Consider the following 6,693-nt stretch of genomic DNA (forward strand, 5'->3'; position numbering starts at 1 on the left):
AAATATCATAGAGAGATTTAATTATTAAGAATTATCAGACACCTTATCATAAGTATATGTATAGTAAATGTGGTTTTGAGTCACCTCAAGTTATTTAATACACACACCTTTGCCATCATCTTATTAACCTATGGCACAGTGTTATGCAGAATAACATTTTGTAAAAGAATTAATTAATTGGCTCAGCCTAATTTAAATCAAAATCCTGGAGTAATTGAATGTTAATCTTACAATGATTCTAATGTTTCTCTGAATTAATAGCCAGTAGTCACTTGTATAAATCATTTCACCGAAGTATGATCATGAGCAACTTTTATTTCAGACATGAAAAAATAGTTCAAATTGGTAATAACTAAAAGCATCTTGAAGACACAAATTAAAAAGATAGAACTGTATATCAGAGACAGTAATTCAGAAAACTCTATGCATTAACTTTTCCATAAATAATTGTTTACTGGAATACTGCGGCAGAATAATTGCATTATATTATACAGAAAATGCTTTGCAGAAGTAATAAAAAAGGTTACTAGTATTTGATGGGGATGATTTTAGTCTATACCCAGCAGTGTATGGGTCTTACTCATGTCTTTATTCTCAGGAACATTCTGGTGGAAACCATGTAGAGCATTGGAATATAAGGAGAGTTGGCCTTGTGCAAGGTAAAAGCACCATAAGCCCTCTTCTATATTCTTGGCCAAATCACAACTTCTTTTGCAGGGAATAAGAACAAGCAGAAATTGACTCTGAATCTCTTTCCTCTATAGTTTCTTTTTAAAATATGGTCAGAGTGTTTGCTATGGCAGTCCATATACTAAAACTAGAATGACAAAGAGAAGATTAGCATGACCCTATACAGGGATGACATGCAAATTTGTAAGGAATTCCATATTTTTAATATCTCTGAATAAAATCTTTAACTTCAATAAAAAAAAAGTCAAAGAGGGTAAGACCAATTACAAGTTACATTTTAGGAGGAAATGCACAGAAAATAGATCATATTGCAGGAGGCCAGATGACCTAATGTCCTCAAAATCCTATTTCTTTTTATCCGAACATTCATCTCCTGTAGTTCTGCAAGTTCCCCATACTATTTATTTATGCTTCCAACCTCTTCTTCTGTCACTATAAATATTCTCTAAAACAAAGTGGTAGGGGATAGATCAGAGCATCTTTTCTACCTTCATTGCTATACTGAATGCAATAAAGCCTTTGTGTTCTTGCAAAAGTTAGTACCACACCTATAGTTTTAATGTACATGGTTATCTCACCTTATAAATCAATGTGCATGCATAAAAGTTGGAGAAAAAAAATCACAGTTTGTTTTTATTTTAGTAGACGATGCAGGAAGACTTAAATACCTTCACTTAGATAAAAAGAATTGTAATAAATCAACTAAAAATCTATATATCAAATTCAGTTTTAAACTATGCAATATCTACAAGAAGATATAAGTACATTAAAATATGTATATTTTTAAGAATAAAATTTAAAAGTATAAGAAAATTCACAAAATAAGAATAGATTTGGCTTAGTACAATATCTAAGATATTGAAACAGCCTAAATGACAGATAAATTACTAAAGAAATTGTGGCATAACCAATGAAATATTATGTAGCAATTTGAAAAGATGAAATATTGCAGTTGCTGCAACTTAGATAGAACTGAGAATATCATGTTGAGCTAACTAAGTTAAAGGGAGATAGTCAAGGTCATCTTACTCATCTGTGGTAAACAGAAACAAAACAAGGAAAGAGAGAGTACTGAATAATAATAAAGCCTTGACCTTGTATTAACAAGTAGATTTCTAAGCAATGGAAAGTATATAAAGGGAAATTGATAATATCGTAAGGAAATTGATGAATAGTATCCAGTTGGTGGCCAATTTGGTGCTAGTGAGGTGCTGTAACTATATATCAAAACCATAAGAGTTATCAGTATTGTAGTGACAGAGTTTAAATAATAATTTTAAAATAAATTTGATGTAATAAACACAATTACTTCTAAATATTATAAAAATAAAAATGTGGGGGCTGGAGAGTTAGCATGGAGGTAAGGTGTTTGCCTTGCATGCACAAGAATGGTCGTTCGAATCCCGGTATCCCATATGGTCCCCGAGCCTGCCAGGAGCGATTTCTGAGCTTAAAGCCAGAAGCTATAAGTCAGAAGCTCAGAACCCCTGAGCGCTGCTGGGTGTTATCAAAGTACCAAAAAAAAATTAAAAAATTAGGGGCCGGAGAGATAGCATGGAGGTAAGGCGTTTGCCTCTCATGCAGGAGGTCATCGGTTCGAATCCCGGCGTCCCATATATGGTCCTCCCGTGCCTGCCAGGAGCAATTTCTGAGCCTGGAGCCAGGAATAACCCCTGAGCACTGCCGGGTGTGACCCAAAAACCACAAAAAAAAAAAAAAAAAAAAAAAAATTAAAAAATTAAAAAGTGTATAGATACATGTTTTTACACATACATAAATATTGATTTGGGGCATTGGTGGTGGGAATGTTGCACTGGTGAAGGGGAGTGCTCTTTACATGACTGAAATCATATATTGCAATCATATTTGTAATTGCGGTGTTTAAATAAAGATAATTAAAAATATTGATTGTTTAAATTTTATAATCACAGTATGCGGCCCACCAGAGACCCCAACCCGTGGGAGAGGCTGGAGACCACAACAGTTATTCACGAGTCATGAAGAGGATTCCAGCCTAAAAGAGAAGAGGGGCTGGGAAACAAAGAGACTCAAGACGAAAAATTTCGATCAAGAGTCCTTTTTTTTATTTATTTTTTTTCAAGAGTCCGTTTATTATGGGGAAAGGTAGATCTTATATAGTCAGGCCAAACAAAGAGAAAGGGGGCAAGGCATTCTTGGAATAACTGTAACTTTCCATAGGCACATCTTGTTTTTTTTCAAAATCAACAAGGTTATACATCATGAGGCTGGCATTCATCAGTCATGAGGCCCACATTGTGTTTGAGCAACAAAGTATAAGATCTAATCTCCGCTTAGGCCCTCTATCCCCTATCTTTAGGAGAACATCTTGGTGCCTGTGATCGACTCCCCTAGCTCTGAGGTATGCAGTAACTCCCTTTTCTTTAGGTCCAAGGGCAAAGGCCACATCTGCTAGCTGCTCAGGCTGGCAATTCATGCTAATTGTCACGTAGGCATTTTGATTCAGACTTTCAGAGACTCCATTTTGATTTTAGTAAAAAGGGGCTTTTAGTTATGCCAAACAGTCTCCAACAACAGTAGATAACTATTATTAAATCTGGAACAAATAGCAAAGTAGTACAATATGAAAATTAAAAAGTTAAAACTATATACAAACATTTTCATTATCTTGTGATAATATGTAAATTATCGCAGTACTATGACATATCTATATTATTTTGTGATGAAGTGCGTAATTTTTTAATATAATTTTTATTTTGATCATAGTGGCTTACATATTGTTGACAATAATATTTTAGGTACATATTTACATAAAATCAGGGGGCCTTCCCATCCCCAAATTGTCCTCCCTACCCCTCCGTTTTTGTCCTACCTCCCATTTCCTCTTCCCTCACCCTCAGGGCGGCTAGAATATGTGGTCCCCTCTGTATCTAACCTACTACTTAGTAGTCTTGCATCAGTTTGGTCTTGGTGCCTCCCTTATTTCCCCCTGTAAGTGGGGGCAGGGCTAGCTAGTTCAAGTTGCGTGGTTTTGCCTGAAAAAGAGAAAGTAAATAAACTGGGGTAAGGGTCTAATACCCTGAAAATGGGCAGAATCCTTCTAGAGGTTCTCATCATCGATTTGGGAAGTGAATGAGAACAAGAAGGTGAAACACTCCACCAGTACCAAATGAAGTGTCAAATATCCAGTGAGGACTCCGGTTATATCGATAGGCACCACAAAAAACAGATTAAAAAAAACACAAATCTATTTCTGTTACCCACTCTGTCCACCCCAAATACACCGACAATATAAAGGAGCACCACTTCCCCATGCAAAGGCACACTAAATAAAGGGGAAATCTTACATACAAAAAAAAGAGCTCTTATCTACTAGAGATAGGAACTCATAGTTGTTTATAATACAGGAATATCTCCTACCTTGAAAATATGTCATGTGGAATCAACTTAGACCTCAGGTGATTAGATACCATTCATCCAGCCTTGAACCCTGGATCCCAGACATAGAAACGGCACAGCTCTCCACAACAGCTGCAAGAAACAAACTCCATCTGGGACAGCCTTAATACTGCAGGGTCAACAACAAGGGCCAGCTCTAACATGATATCCCGACAATGAGGAAAATGTGAACAACTTGACCTTAGAGCAGTTTAGCCTACCTTACCAGCTTACGACAAGACAAAACCAGAAGACGTGGCACCCTTTGGTAGGTCCAAAAAGCCAAGATCGTGATTTACAGATGACTGGCTGCTAGAACCACGACCAGACTGTATACATCTTGGGACCAATAAAAAAAAGCCCTAGTCTAGGGCTTGAGCTAAGACCTGCACAATAAGCATGATCCCCAATTCCAAAGGTCCGGTAGAGACAATTGTAATGGAAAGGGGCTTCTGGAAGCACAAAGAAAGACGCTATTCTAGATGCCATCCTAGGTTCAGTGCAAAGACCAAGACCACCAACCACAGAAGATGGATTAAAATGGCACTGAGGTAACAGAACCTCTAGATTCACAAAGACTGACTTTACCATAAGTCCCACCTCAGGATCTATACAGATACTGAGACCTCTAAACACAGAGCTCTGATTGTATCACCCTGGACAGAGCAGAAGTCTTCCACACACCAAAAAAAAAACCACCACCGGGAGAGTAATGATCCTGAGCAAAGAGCTGATCCCATGACACTATACTCCAAGGACGGAGAAACCCCATATCGCATAGGGCAAGTGAATTCCTTTTCGAATGACCCCAATATTTACTGTGCCAGGGCAGGAGGGAAAAAAACAAAAATACAAAAAACACAAAATCTTGGATTTATATATATATATATATATATATATATATATATATATATATATATATATATATATATATATATATATATATATATATATCTTACCTTCATTTATTATCGTTATTATTATTTTTATTTACCTAGCTATTTTGGTCGATTGCTCTGTTTGGATGTGATTATTGAAATTGTTGTCTCCAATTATTCTTTTTTTTTCTCTCTTCCTTTCTCTTCTTTCGTTTTGTGCTACGCCATGTTTCTTATTTCAAGACCACGGCGTGTTTTTTTTTTGAAGTGCGTAATTTTATAAAAATTAATGAGTATACCAAATATTACAGGGGATAGGAAACAATCTATCGTTTTTCTGACTGGAATCCCACCAGCTCTTCTTATTTCCATAAGGAATATTACACCTTTCAAAAAATATATTCTAGATCATTTCAAATAATTGCCTAATAATTATTTCACTCTATAAACTTAAAACAAAAATATTTTATTCATATTTGAGTCTAACATTGACATAAGGATAAAAATATAAAAAAGGTCATCATAGTATCCCAGAGTTATATTTTGTCCTATTTGTTATTTTGTTATCTGAATTAACTAGCTGTTAGTACGAATAGTTCCATAAAAAATACAAATGAATGAACCTGATGTCAAGCACAGAAAAACTGGTGAAAAGGAAAAGACCAGGTGATTGAACTTCCCCAAGATCTATGCATCAGAAAAAAACTTGCCATAGTTATATAGGTAAGAAACAAATGTTTCCTAATAAAATGCAAAGGAGTTAAATAATTTAGCATAGACCTATTGCTTTAGGATGGGTTGATGGCTATGTTTTTTTTTGTTTGTTTGTTTTGTTTGTTTGTTTGTTTTGGCCACACCCGGTGGTACTCAAGGGTTACTCCTGGCTGTCTGCTCAGAAATAGCTCCTGGCAGGCACAGGGGTCCATATGGGACACCGGAATTCGAACCAACCACCTTTGGTCCTGGATCAGTTGCTTGCAAGGCAAACACCGCTGTGCTATCTCTCCGGGCCCAAGATGGCTATGTTTTATTTTCAAACATATAATACAGTTTATCCATGGATAAAACAATCTGGAAATATAGGAATATTATTGTATATAAAATGCATATCAAATTGTTCCAAAATATGGGCATTTTATTTTTTTTTAATTTTTTTTTATTTAAACACCTTGATTACATACATGATTGTGTTTGGGTTTCAGTCATAAAAGGAACACCACCCATCACCAGTGCAACATTCCCATCACCCAAGTCCCAAATCTCCCTCCTCCCCACCCAACCCCTGCCTGTACCCTAAACAGGCTCTACATTTCCCTCATACATTCTCAATATTAGGACAGTTCAAAATGTAGTTATTTCTCTAACTAAACTCATCACTCTTTGTGGTGAGCTTCCTGAGGTGAGCTGGAACTTCCAGCTCTTTTCTCTTTTGTGTCTGAAAATTATTATTACAAGGGTGTCTTTCATTTTTCTTAAAACCCATAGATGAGTGAGACCATTCTGCGTTTTTCTCTCTCTCTCTGACTTATTTCACTCAGCATAATAGATTCCATGTACATCCATGTATAGGAAAATTTCATGACTTCATCTCTCCTGACAGCTGCATAATATTCCATTGTGTATATGTACCACAGTTTCTTTAGCCATTCGTCTGTTGAAGGGCATCTTGGTTGTTTCCAGAGTCTTGCTATGGTAAATAGAGCTGCAA

General features: G+C 36.1%; 1 non-coding gene across 1 annotated transcript; it reads left to right on the plus strand.

Annotated features, from left to right (window-relative positions):
• Nucleotides 1-789: 789 nt before the first annotated feature.
• Nucleotides 790-893, plus strand: LOC126025302 (U6 spliceosomal RNA). The gene has a single exon (XR_007501324.1). It is a non-coding gene; the product is annotated as a U6 spliceosomal RNA (small nuclear RNA).
• The last annotated feature ends 5,800 nt before the right edge of the window (nucleotides 894-6,693 follow it).

Source organism: Suncus etruscus, chromosome 12 (genome assembly GCF_024139225.1).
Source record: "Suncus etruscus isolate mSunEtr1 chromosome 12, mSunEtr1.pri.cur, whole genome shotgun sequence".
Taxonomy (NCBI): domain Eukaryota; kingdom Metazoa; phylum Chordata; class Mammalia; order Eulipotyphla; family Soricidae; genus Suncus; species Suncus etruscus.